The following is an 18,645-nucleotide window of genomic DNA, read 5'->3' as shown; positions in this document are numbered from 1 at the left end:
AAGTGATTCTTATTTTTTAATTGGATTGAATTACTGGTAAGATAATGTTGTTTATGAGATTTTGTGAAAATCATAACTTAGTTTTTTATTTTTTAAATAAATATAATTTAATTGTTTATATCAATAAAGATAATTTAATTTTTGAGATTTTAATTATATTAATAAAATAATTTTCGATTTTAATAAAAATAATTTAATACAAAATTTAGAAAGAAGTGATTTGCTTAGATACAAATTTAAATTGATTGGACTAGTAAATCCAAAGATATTAAATCGGTTGTTATTCAATTATAAATGGAGTAGCCAATCTAAATTCAAGTGATTAAATTTTAAATTCAATTATAGAATCATTATCCACTTATAAATTCAAACATATAAAACTAAAATTTTGTTAACTTTAAATTAATTTAAATAATATTTTTCAAAAAAAAAAAAAATTAATTTAAATAATAAAATTATTATCTAGTTTAAAATTTTTGTTCAGTCATATACTTATACATTTATTATATTATTATAATTGAAATTTTTAAATATTCAAATTTATTCAAATTCAATAACTTATTATTATATTATGATAAGTAACTTAATTCTTCTAAATTTAAAACTAATTACTATAAATTATTAATATTATTTTTATATTTTATATTTTATTTTATTCAATTTAATATTGTATTATAATAAATTATTATTAATTATTTTCATATAACTATCTTATAGTACTAATAAAAATAATAAAATGTTAATAAATTAAATTAATTATAAATTTACCAATAAAACAATAATTTAAAATTTAATATTCAATATAATAATTAAGAAAATTAATTCTAAATATTACTAAAAGAAAAAAAATAAATTTCTAATAATATTATATTAGTTTTATGAAGAATAATTGAAAGAGCAAAATCTTATAAATTTTTTGTTAATTTTATTAATAAAAATTAGGAATTAATGATTTTAATAAAAATTCTTATGCTTGTGATATAGTTATTATAAAAGTTTTTTTTTAATTATAATATACAAATTAATGATTAAGATGTAAACTCTAAATTGTACAACTAATTTAAATTAATAGCAATCAAATTTAAAGTTAATTTATTATTATCATATTTAACTAAGAACGATATATAAAATCTTATTATTTTCCATCTTCTCACTTTTATAATTGTTATAGATTAAATAATATTATAATTTATTTTTAATAAAAAATATCTTTTAAATTGAAAATATTATCTAATAATTTAATATATCATCAAAATTAAAACTTATTAATAATCTTATTTTAAATTTTTTATTTTTTATTATTTATATACAAATAAAAAATATAAATATTCGTCTAATAATTTTAAAATTTAAATAAATATTACATTATAAATTTAATTATTTTTTTAAATATTAAAATTTATATAAATTTAATAATTATTTAAAATTTATCTTACTTGTTAAAGTACTTTGCATCGATTACTCATTGAAAATATTTATTTTATTATTTTATATAATATATTATACTATATTAATTTGATAAATATTAAAATTTAATATTTTATTATTATAATAAATTATTTGCAAAAAATCTATAGAAAAAATAAAATATCAAAAAATTTAATTTAATTTATTAAATAATATTTAAATTTACTTTATAAATTTATTTATTTAGTTATTCTTATCATAAATTCAAAAATAAAGTGGCCAATAAAATATTTAAAAAATTATTCATAAATATTACAAAAAATAAAATTTTAATAATAATAAATAAAATATCAAGCATTACAATGCGTTTAAAATATAAAATATAAAATAATATTTATTTATGAGTACAATAATTTTATAAAATAAAAATAAAAATGAAATGAAATATCTAAAAAAAATTACTAAACAATTTATACTAATTTGATCAACTATTAGAAATTATGACCCGAAATGTGTTATTACCTTCCAAAAATACATATTTCAAATGAACTGAAAAGTGTTTTCAACTCGAGTTCTAATGCCTGTAAAATAGAAAGAAAAAGTTTATTGTAAGTATCAAGTATTGGAACCGAGTTAAAGATATTTACCTTGTGGTTCAAAACATCTAATGAGCGGAATGTTTTTATTATTTCTTCATTGGATTAGGATGTGTCACTGTCAATACTATTCATTGTCAAGCTCTCTGTTAGAACTATTTCCAACTTGTCCTCCTTACTTAATTCAAATATTTCTTGGGCGAGAATCCCTCAAACTTCTATGCTGTCAAGAATAAAATTATCATCAAAATATTTTATCGCATCATAGACATTAAATTTTACCATTTCTCCATTAAACTCCATTCTGAGCGTGCCTTCATGCACATCAATCTTCATTCATGCTGTGCAGAGGAATGATTTTCCTAGCAACAAATTAGTGGAGTTGGATGAATTGTCATCTTCCATCTCCAAGATGAAAAAATCAGCTGGAAAATTTAACTTTCCTACTTGTACCAAGACATCCTCCAACACGCTGTTAAGGTAGACTATCGATTTATCGGCGAGTTAGAGTGTAATTTCGGTTTGCTTCAATGGACCTGCATTTAAAGACGAATAGATAAATAGAGGCATAACATTATTGAAACTCCTAGATCACACATTGCTTTTTTAATTCCACAATTTTCAATTTTACATGATATTATAAACATACCTTTATTTTTACATTTTTGTGAAATTTTTTTTTGAAGTACCATTGACATATTTTCACCCACTTCTATTTTCTCATGTGCAAATAATTTCCTTTTATTAGTGCATAAATCTTTTAAGAATTTCACATACCTTGGTATTTTCTTTATGGTTTCAAGAAGAGATATATTTACTTGAACTTTGCAAAAACTCTTCAAGATTTTTTATTCGTCTCTTTTCCATTTTGACTGAGCAAATTTTTCAGGAAAAGGGGGACATGTTACTTGAATTATAGGCTATTTTATTTATGAATTTTGGTATTATTTTTCTGTCTAAATTTTTAACTCCTATTCTATTTCTGACATCAGAATTGGTGTATTGCCTTGGGCAAACTTCCTCGAGCTGTCAGTTTTCAGCTCATTTCCACTTCGCAACGTGATTGCACTTGCATTCTTTTTTGGTTTCGGCACGGTCTGAGAAATCAATTTTCCTTGGAATTCCAGCTTGCTCATTGAAATATCAAGTTGGTTCATTTGGTTCTCCAAATTTTATATGCTTGACTTTGCTTCCTGTTGAAAAGTGAGAGTACTGTTAGCAAGTGATTATACAATTTCCTCTAAAGATGCACCTGACTTTGAAGCTTGATAATTTAATCTTGGCTGAAAATTTTGTTGTCTATTCTCATAGCTGAAGTTGGGATGATATCTCCATCCGGGATTATATGTATTAGAAAATGGATCATACTTTCTTTTCTGTCCATTAAATCCTCTAATTGCATTTACTTTTCGTTCATCTTTCTAAAGGGTCAGGCACATATCCGTAGGGTGGTCGGGCTTTATACAAATGCCACAAATCCTTACATGATTCATATTTCTTACAATCAATTGTTGAATTGCAGCGATTATTTGTGAAATCTTAGAGTCTAAAAATGTTATACTTACCTCATTCGCACTCCTAGGAACGTCTTTTTCTCGCCATATTGCCTAGAGTTTGCAACCATTTTCATATTAAATTTTTGCCATCTTCGGGTTGCATCTCTTAAATAGCTCCTCCACTAGCAATATCAATTATTTTCTTTTCTAAATGCAACAACCCCTTATAGAAGTGAAGGTGAGTTGCCTTGGCGTGATTTCATGTCTGGGACAGCTTGTAATCTATTTTTTGTAACGTTCTCAATATTCATGGAGTTTTTCACTCCTCCTTTGCTTGATTCCACTAATTTCTTTCCTTATAGATGAAGTTTTAGGTGCTGAAAAGAAATCTTTCTAGAAATAAATATCTAATTATGCCCAGGTGGTAATTGATCCTAGAGGCAAATAATAAAGTCAGTCTTTAGCAGATTCAACTAAAGTAAAAGAAAAAGCTACTAACATGATCTGTTCATTGGTTATCCCCTGTGATATGAACAAACAACGTAAAATTCTTTTAAATGGCAAAGTGGGTTTTCATTTTCCAGCCCATAGAACTTAGGTAGCATGTGAATCATACCTGTTCACAGTTTCAAGGGCGCGTTCAGCACTGGATAAGCGATGCAAAGTGATTACTCTACTTCGGCCATGGTTTCTTCTCTATTGAAAATTTCCTCTTATTAATCTTTTAGAACTGTTCTAAGATTTTTCGATCGTCATTCTGTATGGATATCGTTAAAAAGTGGACACTTGGACGGTTTGTGTTTTGTGACAACCCAACCAAAACGAATGAGTGTGTTGCTGCAACGAAAATAAGAGATATTTATTTTCTCTTTAATTATTATTATTGCTTTCTTCCTTTAAACATGATGGAGAAAATTTATTTTTTTATTTCATCATTCAATCTGATTGAAACTCAAGCGATGTTCCAGATATCTAAATTAATCATGTATTTTCAGATTTATAAAAATCATTGTAGTAATTTTTGCAAATTTATTAGTCAAAGCTAATTACAACTCCGATAGTTGCTGTTTGTTGTGATTTTATTAATAATGCTCGAAAACAAATTTAATCTTTCTTTTATATTTTAATTTGTTACCTTAGCTATAATAAGGTAAAATTTCAAAAAACACAGAAGACATATTTAATATATATATATATATATATGAGGTACACCAAGATTAGTTATAAATTATAAACCTTTAAACACAGCATTAAAATGGATTAGGTATCCTATACCTAATAAGAAAGACCTCTTAAACAGACTATATAATGCAAATATATATATATATATATATATATATATATATTATAATTACATTCACAAGTTTAATAAGTACATCTGAATAAATATGATAGATCTTATATTCTACTTCTCCAATCCCCAAGTTTAGTCTGATAATAAGTACATCTGAATAAATTTGAGAGATTTTGGCTAAATTATTCATCTAATGTATTTAATTCCTTTTATTTTTTAATATCTAACATTATATATATACATAATTGTGCATGAGTTGGGGGACCCTATTTAGTTGAAATATGGTGTTAAATTAAGATTTGCTTAGAAAGTCATCTCCTATTGCAGGAAGAGCATTAATCCCATACATGTAGAAATTTTATTTATTTTGAATTTTAATTTATTTAAATGACTATCTTTATTTATTTTGTTTTATTTTCTATATTTTTTGCACTAATTTTTTGCTAATATGGACTTTAATTATTAATTATTTTTAGTAATTAAATTTCATTAAATAAAGTCAATTTCAATCCGAAGCCCAAAAGCTTTACAAATATAAAAGAGACTAAGATGGACTCATTAGTGGATGAAGCCCAACTGAAAGCCTAAAACAGATTCTAAGGTCTTTTGCATGAAGATGCTAGGGCATTAAAAGACTTGCAATAGTTGTAGGATTTTCTATGGGTAGTAAAGCCCATTTTTAAACTTTAGTTTCTTTTTTCTTCCCTCTGTTTAAATTAATTTTACTAGTTTTTAATCTCTTTTGAGTAAATAAGTTTGAATTTAGATTTATCTAATATATTAAAATTATTTATGCCATTATGCTAATATTAGAAAAAAAAAAAAAAGAAAATAGTAGACTTCTACCGGGAGCAATCAAGTTATCAACTGTCATTTTTTAGGAACTTGATAGTATTATTACATGGGTGGCAACTACTTCCATCTGTGTTTGTGGCATTGAATATCGAAGCATGCGTAGTAATATTATTGAAAATGATGCTAAACTAGTACTAAGAGTAGCCATCATAAGGGAAGGAGGAAATGAAATATAGTCAACAATAAGTATCGGTATACATTAAGGGTGATGTTCTGAAATATAGGGAATAAGACTTACAGTATGAGTGTAAATTTAGATGTAGAGAAAGATGTTCCCCTTTTATCCCTTTTTCTTTTATCTGCTACTGACGTTTAACGGCTTCTCTGCTATAGTGCCACCTGTTTCTGTCACTCAGGTTCATACATAAGGACATGCCAGACCCCTCTCCAAGCCAAACGACCATTTAATTCCTCCCGTCGCGCATGCGGGTATGGCTGCGAAGTGACTGAGCTTGTTGTTCTTCCTCATGTCACATTACCGGGCTGGTTTGCCTCCTACTGGATTTGGGCTTGCGATCGACCCGGCCTGCTCCATGTGTCTGGACCAGGGTTTGAGATGCTGGATAAATCAGCTAAAAAGGTTTCATGAGCCTTGGGTCAACGCTGTTTTCTTAGATCCGGCCTTACCCAGAATAGACGAGATCCGGTGGCCATCAAAGAGAAATAATTCATTTGAAACTATATACATTTTGATAATTTCCACTCTTTTCTTTCCCAATATATATAGCAAAACCTCAACATCCAAAATGGTGATTGGTGAATTATGCTGCAGTTTGCTTGGTATTGCAATATTTGGTTGTAGCATTCATGGAATAGAGCAACACCCAATTATTTTATTCTTGCCCTATCTTTATTCCAAGTTGATATGCGTTCCATATTTTCCCATCTATGGAAAATGGTATTTACTATTGTATTTTGTATTCTTACTAGCCAGTCAGATAGGAGAGTGAAAACTGAATAGTAGGATGAAAAAGACACTTCCATAAACAAAGGTCAAGTGGGTCAACTTTCTTTGGATTGAAAACAATAGCCTGGCAGAGGGAATATAAAGGAAATGACCTATTGGAAATGATAGGATCCATGTTGTGGGGTAGGAAGTGGGAGGTCCTTTAGCATTCTATTTATAATATATGTCTACCAATGAGGGAGCATAAACTATGACCCATTTGTTGTTTTTCCATGCACTACTAGTTACTGATTACTGACTCAGCCTCCACACATATCATATCTTTACCCAAACAAAAATGGCAGTGCTTGTTTCTATCTGCTTTGTTTGCTAATTGATAATTTGCTATTCCATATCCCTTGTATCTTGTCAAAGAATGATTACTTCCCCACCTAGTCACCCTCAATTCCCTAGAGGAACTCTCATTGGATTAAATTTATTTCAAGTTCAACCGTAGCTTGATCACCTTCACAAATATTAGAATTAATATTAAAAAATTTTATACTGATATTAATTAATATATAATTATTAATAATTTTTTTAGTAACAATTATAATTTTATTATAAAATATTTATAACTATAATTTTATAACTGTAACATGCAACAAATATATATTATTGTAAAAAATTTATAGTAGCAAATTTTATATATTTGACTGTAAAATTTTTTGCTTCTGATTTTTGCAGTGAAGGTGATTTACATCCCATGATTAAATTTGCTCAATAATTAAATTATTAGTGACAAATTAGGTCATCTTTCTTTATCTCAACCTATAGTACATTGTGTGAAATTGTTAACAATATGTACAGTAACATAATACATGAGGAAGCAAGGATTGATTGGACTAATATTTCTGTCATAGATGTCTACCCTTTTGAAATGAAAGCATTATGATCACTAAGGATTGTTTAAGATACTCAAGGCATATTGTATCAATGATTAAGCAAATTTCAGTCAAAAAGATCAATCATTTTCCTTGTAGTTGATATTCAAGTGGGTGCAAGATTTCTATTAGAACTGTTCAAGTTTTTGTTTTGCCTAACAGGAACCTTGAATCAAAATAAAATAAAGAATAAATAAATAATTGTCATTGAGCTTTAATCTTCATATCTCAAACTTTATTGTGTTATGCTTTTCTTTTACAGCTTAATTAAGCTTTGCTTCTGCCCTTTTGCATGCTAGTTGAATTACTTTCTGACTCATTAATGCAGCTTTTAGGTTTTTCTTCACATATGTTTGGCATTGAGATTAAACTGAAAAAAAAATATTTAAAAAATTTTTATGATTAAATTATGTCAAAATAATTTTAAATAATATTTTTAAGAAAGTATTTTTTTTTTAAAAAGGAGAGAAATATCATTAACACAAAGCGATTAAAAAAACTATATAAGAAGGAGAGACATGAACTCAAACTCCTTGACCTGACTCAGAATGAACCGATGTTGCTAGAACATGAGCGACATCATTCGCAAACCTGTGAATAAAACCACATTTAACTTTTTCATAATTAGATAGAAACAATTAAGAAAGTGTTTTTATTAACAATAGGTGCAGTAGTAATGCCAAATAAATTTATTAGAAGGCATAGGTGAAAAAGAGAATTTCTTGTAAATGTTGGCAATTTGAATCCTTCTGAAAATTATGGAAGGAAATGGACAATCTCTCCTGAGAACACTCCATTATTGAATTAATAACAAAATAGATCTATAAAATTTTATTGGATGAACACTATCAAAGTCTACGATTTTTTTAAAAATCACTGAATTAACGTATGTATATGTTTTATAAAATTTAATTTTTTAATCATATTAAAAAAATAATTAATCCATTTAAATATTTATATTATTTAATAACTATGATTTTAATTATAAGTATTATTTAATTTCTATAATTTTATACATACTTATGTAATTTAATTCTTTTTTAATAAGTTAAAATAAATTAATTAACAATTTTTTTAACAAAAAACTCATTTTATAAAATATAATATCATTTTAATTAAACAATTTTAAAATAAAAAAAAACTAATAAATTTTTAAAAACTTCAAATATCTCGTAATAGTCCTCTCAATTTTGTTTGATTTGATGTATCTCGTGACATGCTTTATTATTATTATTATTATTATTATTATTATTATTATTATTATTATTATTATTATTTTGTTTCAAGTACAACTAAATTCTGTATGGACCTCCTAGCCACAATATTTTTCAAGATCTTAATGATTTTCTCCTTAACTTCATCAAGAACATCATTACCTTTTGACATCCTTCATGTGAAAATATCAGAAGGATGTGAGCGGTACAATTTGGGAAATATATCCAAAATTTGGAAAATGTTATAAAGAGAATTTAACTCTAAAAAATCGAATCGCATTGAATCGAACTATTTTTTTTTTTTGAAATAAGGATTGGAGAGTAGAATTTTAGACCTCTCAAATCTATTAGGATGCACTTTCCACCAGACTAAGTTTCGGAGTACATTGAATAAATTATTTATAACTCTCACTTTTTTTTTTAAAAAAAAAATAAAAGGAGAGAAATATCATTAACTCTTAAATTTTTTAAAAATAAAGTATTTAGTACAATAACTTTTTAAATAATTTTAAAAATAATTAAATAAAAACTATATTATAATTTATCACATTTTTAAATAAGATCTTATACTTTAATTTATAATTAACTCATCATAAGCATAGTAAAATTTTTTCTCTAACGTTGTTAAATATTATTAGTAAATTATAGTTTATTCCTTAATATTTAATAAAATTATATTTTAGTTTCTATATTTTATAAATTTAGTGCATTTCCATTAATAAATTCTTAATTAAGCTTTATATTTCTAACTAAAATTAATTCCTTTATTTTTATAAATTAATCCCTAAAATTGTAAGTAAATAAATTAATCTCTCTATTTATTAAATTTTAATATCTTATATTTTAAAAAATAAAATAAGGTTTAAATAAAAATATATCCTTTTCTTTTTATCTTACTTAAATTAAAAAAAAATTGTGAAAGGAAAAGTTAGATGGAAAAGTAGTATCTGAACTTGAATTCATATGCATATTATATCAAATTCTTGATTTAATTTAATTTTATTAATTTATAAAAAATATAAGTATTTATTTATAAGTAATTATAATATTCAGGTCCAATTTGTAAGAATATAAATGTGAATTATAACTAAACGAACTATTTTATTATAAAAAAAACATTATAACTAAATTTAAAAATATATGAAACTAATTATATGTTTTATGAAATATTGAGTATTGTTTTTTTGCAAATTTACCTCAATAAAATATTTTTAATTTATTTTTAAATATAATATAAACCTTTATTAATATTGTTAAAGAGAATTGATCCAATTTTCTAATAAAATGAAATCACGACAAATTAAATTATATGATCGTATTTAAAAATAATAAAAAATAAGGTAACTTTTTATAATTTATCCCATAATTATATTAGATTTGATCATATTAATTGAAAATATGAATTTTTTTAAAACTTCCATTTATTTATAGAAAATAGCTTGTTTATAAAAAATATTTTATATGAAAAATATTTTCTATGAAAAATATTTTCTATAAAAAATATTTTTTGAGAGATTAACTTATTTCTTTTATTTTTTATAATTTAAAAATAAATAATATTGATAAATTTATAGATAATATTATCAATAAGATTTTTAAAATTTAGAAAATAACTTTCCGGATATTTTCCTTTAAAATGATTATTTTTACCTTTAATTAAAAATCTATTTTTAATTAAATAATTTTCTTAAATATATTTAGAAAATATAGAAAATATTTAAAAAAAAAAAATAAACCAAATGAATATGAAACCTTCGAATTGAAACTTCCATGCTATAAAATGTGAATGTAAGAGCAACTCATGCCCTCTTTGAAAGGGAAATAATCCCAAAGTGAGCATCTTGTATAGAAGCTCAATGGAACATTCAAGTTTTAAAATGAGATCGAGATCTCATTGCTCAATACAACTCTAATACAAATAAAATAAAGTTTATTAATAAAAATATGCAAAGTAATTACTAATTAGAAAAATTTTTTTATTGGATAAATTAATATTAATCTTTTTTAAAAATAAAATATATAGGTATTTTAATATTTATTTTTAAGAGAGACTTTTAATTTTTTTTTTCAATTTCTATTTTGATACCATAATTAAATCCATAAAATCAATTTAGATAACTAATAGAGAAATTTTAATTGTTACATAAAATCAACTATTAAATTATTTGCTTAACAAAAATGGATTATGGCAATTAGAACCTTGTCCCTTTGAAATTATAAATTAAACATAGGATGGTTGGTGACGAAAGAACAGGACATTTTCGATTAGGATGTGAACAGCATTCTTCCATGTCATTGTCAAGATACCATTACGTAGGCACGTAATGATGCTCATCTATGAATTTTTGTTGAATAGTGGGTGCCACTATGACAGGATAAGTGCTCATACTGTATTATATATATATATTTTTCAGATAGAGGGATATAGCCTTTATTTTATTAATCTAGGCCATAAAAGTCTCAATCTATCAACATTCAGTAAAAATTTAATAGTAACAGGAGGTTATTGATAAATTTTCAAATTAAAATCATCACCAATGGTTAAACTAGTCAAACGATCCGCTACCGCATTTACTTCCCTGTAAATTTTTACTATCTTGACTTCCCAGCTTCTATTGATCTTTTTTACCAAATTAGCAACTCTAAAAATTCCTGCACCTCTACCTGCAAGTAAATCTAATGTGAGTTGAGAATCCGTTTCAACTTCAATCTTCTTCCACCTGAATTCCATGCTAATACTAAAACATAATATATTTCCCATAGCTCAGCTTCCCTGTAAATTTTTACCATCTTGACTTCCCAGCTTCTATTGATCTTTTTTACCAAATTAGCAACTCTAAAAATTCCTGCACCTCTACCTGCAAGTAAATCTAATGTGAGTTGAGAATCCGTTTCAACTTCAATCTTCTTCCACCTGAATTCCATGCTAATACTAAAACATAATATATTTCCCATAGCTCAGCTTCCCTGTAAATTTTTACCATCTTGACTTCCCAGCTTCTATTGATCTTTTTTACCAAATTAGCAACTCTAAAAACTCCTGCACCTCTACCTGCAAGTAAATCTAATGTGAGTTGAGAATCCGTTTCAACTTCAATCTTCTTCCACCTGAATTTCATGCTAATATTAAAGCATAATATATTTCCCATAGCTCAGCTTCCATTGCTCCACAATTGTCCAAAAACCGTTGAAAGCCCAAAAGCCATCTACCTTCATTGTTTCGAAAACAACCTGTACGACTTGCCCTTCCTGCTGACAACAATGCACTACCATCGAAATTCACTACCACCCGGCCTGTTTAGCACTAAGTTTTTTCTTTTTTTTTTTTTTTAAATAGAGATTAGAGGAGTAGAACTTGAAATCTTTCAGATTTATTTAAATGAACTAAACTATAAGGCATACTTATGATTAAGTGCTTTCCTATGACTTTGATAAAGAACAATTTTAAAGATATTACTTAGTATTTTAAATTAGTAAAATTATTAATATTTAAAGATTGTGAGATTATATTATGAAAATTTATTTTTTTTACAACGTTTTATTAATTATTATCAAAATTTATAGCATATATTTTAATTTAATTATTTAGATATCAATTAACTAGTGACTATATAAAACAAACATTCCCTTAATAAACTTTTGAAGATATCCTAACATAAAATATAATATATATTTGTTAAACTCAGGGAGTGATTTCATACATTAACTCATTCATTTTTAATATCAACTTAACACAGGTGAATTGAATTATTTTATACATTAAAATAATTCACCAAGTCAATGTTGCAGCCAGACGAGCTACATCCAATATTATTTCTTTATAGTTACACTGGCTGTTACAATTGTATCATTCTTCTAATTTTATAATGATTTTAACCACTTAATTATTTAAATTAATATAAAATATAATTTTTTTTAGTTGGAAAATAACATATTTTTGGATTCTTAAATTTTTGTATTATAATATATACGTTTATAAAATAATAATAATAATAATAATAATAATAATAATAATAATAATAATAATAATAATTTGAAGTAACACAATTATTAAAAATTATTGAAAATTTTTTATTATGTAATTTATTTTTTAATACACAATTATGTATAAAACATTCATAAAAATTCTCAACAATATTGTACTCTTTTTGTTCTGTTAAGATATCGATAGACTATTACAAAAATATCTTATTTAAATAATTTATGAAAATAAAAAATAAATAATTTCATATAGAAAAATTATAAGATTTTTCAAGTATTTATATTATGGGAAATTTGAAACATGAAGTATTTTGAAATGATATTTTGGAGGAAATCCAAAATTAATAAATCTGTTTAAAAAGGTGCTTTCAACCGTCACAAATAATTATTTCAAATTCTATATATTCTTTCATATTCTCCCTTAAATTTTCAATTTGAATTTCTTCCGGAAAATCACAAGATTGCTGTTTGTGATTTTCTTGGTTTTGTTGTATCCTGAAAAAATATTACCACAACCCTGCAGCGAACACAGTAGGGGAAATTAACTCTTGAAAAAAAAAAATTCAGGAGTTAGTTATGGAATCAAAGACTATTTCTATTATGAATCAAGAATTTGTAAAACTAGATCGATTTGATAGAACAAACTTCGTTCGTTGAAAAGACAAGATGTTCTTTTTACTTACTGCTCTGAAGATTTCATATATTATGGATCTTGATTTGCTTGCACCAATACCTCAAGATACTAATCAAGTTAAGGCAGAATGTACTAAACGGGGAGAAGATGAATTGCTATGCAGAGGACACATTCTTAACAAGTTTATGAATTGTAAGTACTTGTGTCTAAATTGAAAGATTTGAAAATTGTTGTTCCTGAAGCATTAGAAGCAGGAGGAATAATAGCAAAACTTCCTTCTAGTTGGAATGATTACAGAAAAAAAAAACTAATGCATACAACAGAAGATTTTTCTCTGGAACAAATTCAAAAACACTTACGAATAAAGGAAGAAACAAGCATTCATGTTAAAAGTGTTGTTACTGAATCAGTAACAAAGGTTAACTTTGTTGAAGGTAATCAAAATAATAATAACAATAACAAGAATAAGAGGAAATTTTCTGATACTGTAGGTCCTTCCAATTCTAGAAATTTTCAAAGTTTGAAAAAAGAAAAAACTTGTTACCATTGTGATAAGAAAGGGCACTACAAACGTCAGTGCAGGCTTCTGAAGAAATAAAAGAAAGATAATTCTAACAAAGCAAATGTACTGATACTGAAGACTGAAGATCTTATTGCAATGATATCTGAGTTGCGCATTGGAATGGTTACAAAACTAGAACTTAATATGCCTTCCACCAAGAGTACAAACAACAGTTGATTTGGTTATGATGCCACTGTTCATGTATACAACAATAAATTATTGTTCAAGACTTATACAAATGTAGATAATGGACAAGAAATTATTATGGGAAATTCAAAGGTAATGAGCAAAGGAGCTATTGAGTTGGATTTCACTTTTGCAAAGAAATTGTTGTTGCTTAATATATTACATGTATTGAAAATGAGAAATACATCTTATTTTTGCTAGTATATTGAGTGTAATACCCGGCTAGACTCCGATATCGGAATTCCTACCGTCCGGTGGAATCTCGGATGTCGGAGACCTCTAGAAGGGTAGAGGCATGTTTTATAAAATGTTTTCATGTATTTTAATGTTTTAAAGTATGAAACTAAATGAGTTTTTGCATGAAAATAGCATTGGAGGAAAACCCAGGTTCGGCCGCCGAAAGTCAAGTACGGCCGCCGAACATGCATGCGTTTTGGAGGCACGTTAGGCCCCCGAAAGCATGAGTTAGGGAAGTTCAGGTTCGGCCGCCGAAAGTCAAGTTCGGCCGCCGAACATTTGCATGGATGCGGAGGCACTTTCGGCCCCCGAACGTGGCCTGGCCAGCCACTATATAAGGGGCACTTAGCCGAAATGGGCGAGCTTTCTCCCATTTTCGGCCACAGCAAGCTTCCGACTTTCCCTTTGCAAACCTAGTGTTCTTCCTCCAAATCCCCACCATTTTTCTTGAGTTTTAAGCTTGCATTGAAGGTTTTGAACTTTTGAAACAAGTTTTGGAGCTTTGGGAACTCAGGAGCTCATCTTCTTGGATCTCCAAGTTTAGGTCGTCTCCCTCTCGATCTTCAAGAGGTAAGAGCCGATCTTAAGCTCCTTATGTGTTTTCAATAAGTTTTATGCTAGATCGATGGGTAGAAATGCATGTTAGGTTATATGTGGAGTTATGGGTTAACCTTGATGTCTTGGACAATGTATGTTGTTTTTGTGTGTTTGAAGTGTTGTAGTTGGGGTATTTGATGTTTTGAGGCCCCTAGGAACTTGTATGCATGTTTTAACTGAGATATATGCATGATTGGTGAGTTTGGAGGCGAAAATGCATTTGGGAGCCAAGTTTCTGCCCTTCGGCAGAAACCAGGTTCGGCAGCCGAAGGCACTTTCGGCCGCCGAACATGGCTGGTGAGGCAGGCCTTTCGGCTGCCGAAGTTGCCCCCGAAGGGAGACTTTCGTCTCTGTCTGGGACTTTCGGCCGCCGAAGGTGCCGCCGAACATGCATGAGTTTCGTCTCTGTCTGGGAGTTTCGGCCGCCGAAGGTGCCGCCGAACCTGCCTGACTTTCGGCTCTGGAGGGACTTTCGGCCGCCGAACCTGCCGCCGAAAGTGCCCTGCCCGGCCATTTCTTGCATGTTGTTATGTGATTGTTTCATGATGTTTTAGGGGGTTTTTGGGGAATATATTAGAGTTATGATTATGTATGTTTGGTCCCTCATTGGAGTCCACCTGTGTAGGTTCGGACCCGAGGAACCGAGGACCCCAGCAGTGAGCCAGCTGCTACAGAGTTTGTCAGAGCTAGCCAGAGGTGAGTGGAATAAACCTTAAGTTTTAAATAAATGAAAATATGAATTTTGAGCATGATCCATGCATCATGAATGCCATGAGATATAATAGGTTGCTTGCATTAGTATTCACGAATATGTTGCATTGCATTATGATGTTAATGTTGATGTGGATTGGTTATTGGATGATCCTTTAGTCCTCCTATGATATGATTGATGTTACGGCATGTTATGGTATGGAAGTCCAGGTTGTACCCATTCTACGTCCCTGGCACGATGTAAGAGAAAGTCCAGGTTGTACCCATTCTACGTCCCTGGCACAGTTGGTCCATATGATATGTTATGATAAGGGAAAGACCGGTTGACCCATTCTACGTCCCGGCACAGTTGGACCTATGTAGAGGACTATAGGTGACAATACCATCCGAGATGTGATTTGTTGTGATGTGTTGCATTCCATGAAAGCATAAAATTTTAATATAATGTTTTATACTATTCTGCTCACTGGGCTTTGTAGCTCACCCCTCTCCCCTAACCCCAGATGTGCAGGTACAGGGTAGATCAGAAGGTTAGCCAGAGTTTATTGAAGTATGCTGATGTAATAGTTAGATTGTGGACATGACAATTGTACTATGATGTAATGTAAGAGATTACAGTATGTTATGTAATGAGGCATATTGAGGTTATAGATGTGCTTGACCCTATGAGTATTGTAATCCCTTGATACATGATCTATAGAAATGTTTTATAATGTTTATGTTTAAACCAACTCATCTTATGTGGTATCACCCGTTGGGGCATTGATGAGATCCCACAGAGGGATCATGATTATGATCATGACTATGTACATGTATGTCCAGGTTGAGTTGGTGTACGAGAAATGAAAGAAAAGTTTAAATTTTTATGCATGTTGTTGATCATGTATGGGATTATACAGGTTTACAGGTTATATGACAGGCTTGCTACGGGTCCCGGCGGCCTTAAGTCGACCCGGATCCTAGCGCCGGTAGCGGTCCGATTTTCGGGTCGTTACAGAATGGTATCAGAGCCCTAGGTTCATATGGTCGGACCTAGAGTGTCGGGCTCATAGATGTTATAGAAGGTCAAGCACAATAGGAAGGTCATGTCCACTAGGATAGGATGTTGAGTCCTGTCTTGCATGATGATGTGAAATGCCATGACTTTATGCATGTGCATTAATGATATGATATACTATGTGATGTATGTGATGAGGGTTCATGTGTGCTCACATGAACCATATGATGCTAATGTTTGTATGTTGTGTACTGTTTTCAGAAGACAGGATGAGAGGAACTCGTCGATCTGCACGGTTGACTGGAGTGCCACCTGAGGATGAGGGCACGAGCGCCCGTCCTCCTACATTGCCGAGGGCAATGTCTTGTAGAGCCAACAGAGAAAGAGTGTCAAGGGACCCTAGAAGGTCTTTTGATGCTAGCAGAAGGGGGACTGATAGAGGAGGAAGTTCTTCAGATGTGAGGGAGGTTATGGAAGAGGATCAGAGGAGGGATGGGAACCTGGATGTGAGCATGCAGGAAGAAGGGACAGGGGAGTCACAGGGAGGCGTTCAGGCCTCGGGGTATGGTTTTCCACCCCATTATCCACCCTTCCCACAGGGTTCAGGGTATCCGATGGGAGGCACGTCGGATTACTCCAGCTTTCACCCCTACCCTACCTACATGCCTTATCCACCTTTCTATCCACCCTACACACAGTACCCAGCTTATCCACCCTCACCCTTCTATCCAAACCCGGCAAACCCCACCTCGGGGAATGCTGCACCTCCACCTCCACCACCTACAGAACCAGCAGCCCCAGTTACTCAACCTCCTAGACCTAGCTCAGTTGATGGTAGCAAGGTAAAGATGACAGACTACCTCAAGTTAGATGCTCCCAAATACAAGTCAGGGGATGACCCCTTTGAGTATCTGAGAGTGGTGAAGACGATAACTGATGAGCTAGGGGCAAGTGACAGTAGGGCCATTCAGATGGCAGGGTTCACTTTAAAGTGCAAGAAGGCACGGGAATGGTTCAAGTGTTATGTGGACCCGAGACTAGACGGTATGACGTGGGAAGAATTTGCGAATGAGTTCGCTGGATGGGCTTTTCCAGACAGTTCTAGAGAACTGAAAATGATTGAGTTTGAGCAACTGAGGCAGTCAGAGCACATGAGTGTAGAGGAGTTCACAGATAAATTCTTGGAGCTATTGCCTTTTTCAGGGCAAGCTCTAGATTCAGATACGAAGAAAACTAAGAAATATGTTATGAAGCTGCATTCCAGGTACTCCTCGTTGGTTCAGTCAGCTGAGAGGGAAAGTTTCCACACTGTGGTGGATATGGCTCGAAGAATGGAGGCAAGTGCTATAGTTGAGGGGTCAGTGAAGCAGTCAGTGACCCAGTCTTCAGGGGTTAAGACCCCAGGCAGAGGAGGACCAGGGTTCTCTTCTCAGAGTTCAGGCAAGAAGAGGTGGGATAACACCACCAGGAAGTCGAAGAAGAATAAGTTTTGGAACAAGTTGAAATCCGGTTTGGGATTCGGCGGTGGCTCGAGCTCAGGCTCAGATGGTACAGAATGTCAGAGATGTGGAAGACCGCACAGGGGAGTGTGTCGAGCTGGGACTAACACATGTTTCAGATGTGGACAGGAGGGACACATGGCTCGGGATTGTCCTAGAGCGCCTTTTATGGGCCAGCCCCAGCAGACAACTTCTGGTAGTGTGGCACAGCCAGCAGTTCCAGCCACAACTCAGGGCAGTGGCAGAGGTAGAGGGAGAGGAGCAGCCTCTTCTTCTGGTTCCCGAGGTGAAGGTCCATCAGCTCCAGCCAGGATCTTCACCATGACTCAGCAGGAGGCTAACACATCCAACACCGTGGTGTCAGGTAATCTCGTCATTGGGTGTTCTGATGTGTATGCATTAATGGACCCAGGTGCATCTCATTCATTTATTGCTCCGAGAGCCGTTGAGAGGTTGGGTCTGATAGTCTCTGGGTTAGAGTGTCCCCTATGGGTCAGTGGACCCAAGTGTGACCCGTCAGTGGCAGTGTCAGTCTGCCAGTACAGTCCA

The sequence above is a fragment of the Manihot esculenta genome, chromosome 6 (genome assembly GCF_001659605.2).
Source record: "Manihot esculenta cultivar AM560-2 chromosome 6, M.esculenta_v8, whole genome shotgun sequence".
NCBI classification, from domain to species: Eukaryota; Viridiplantae; Streptophyta; class Magnoliopsida; order Malpighiales; family Euphorbiaceae; genus Manihot; species Manihot esculenta.
This window is presented reverse-complemented; position numbering follows the sequence as displayed.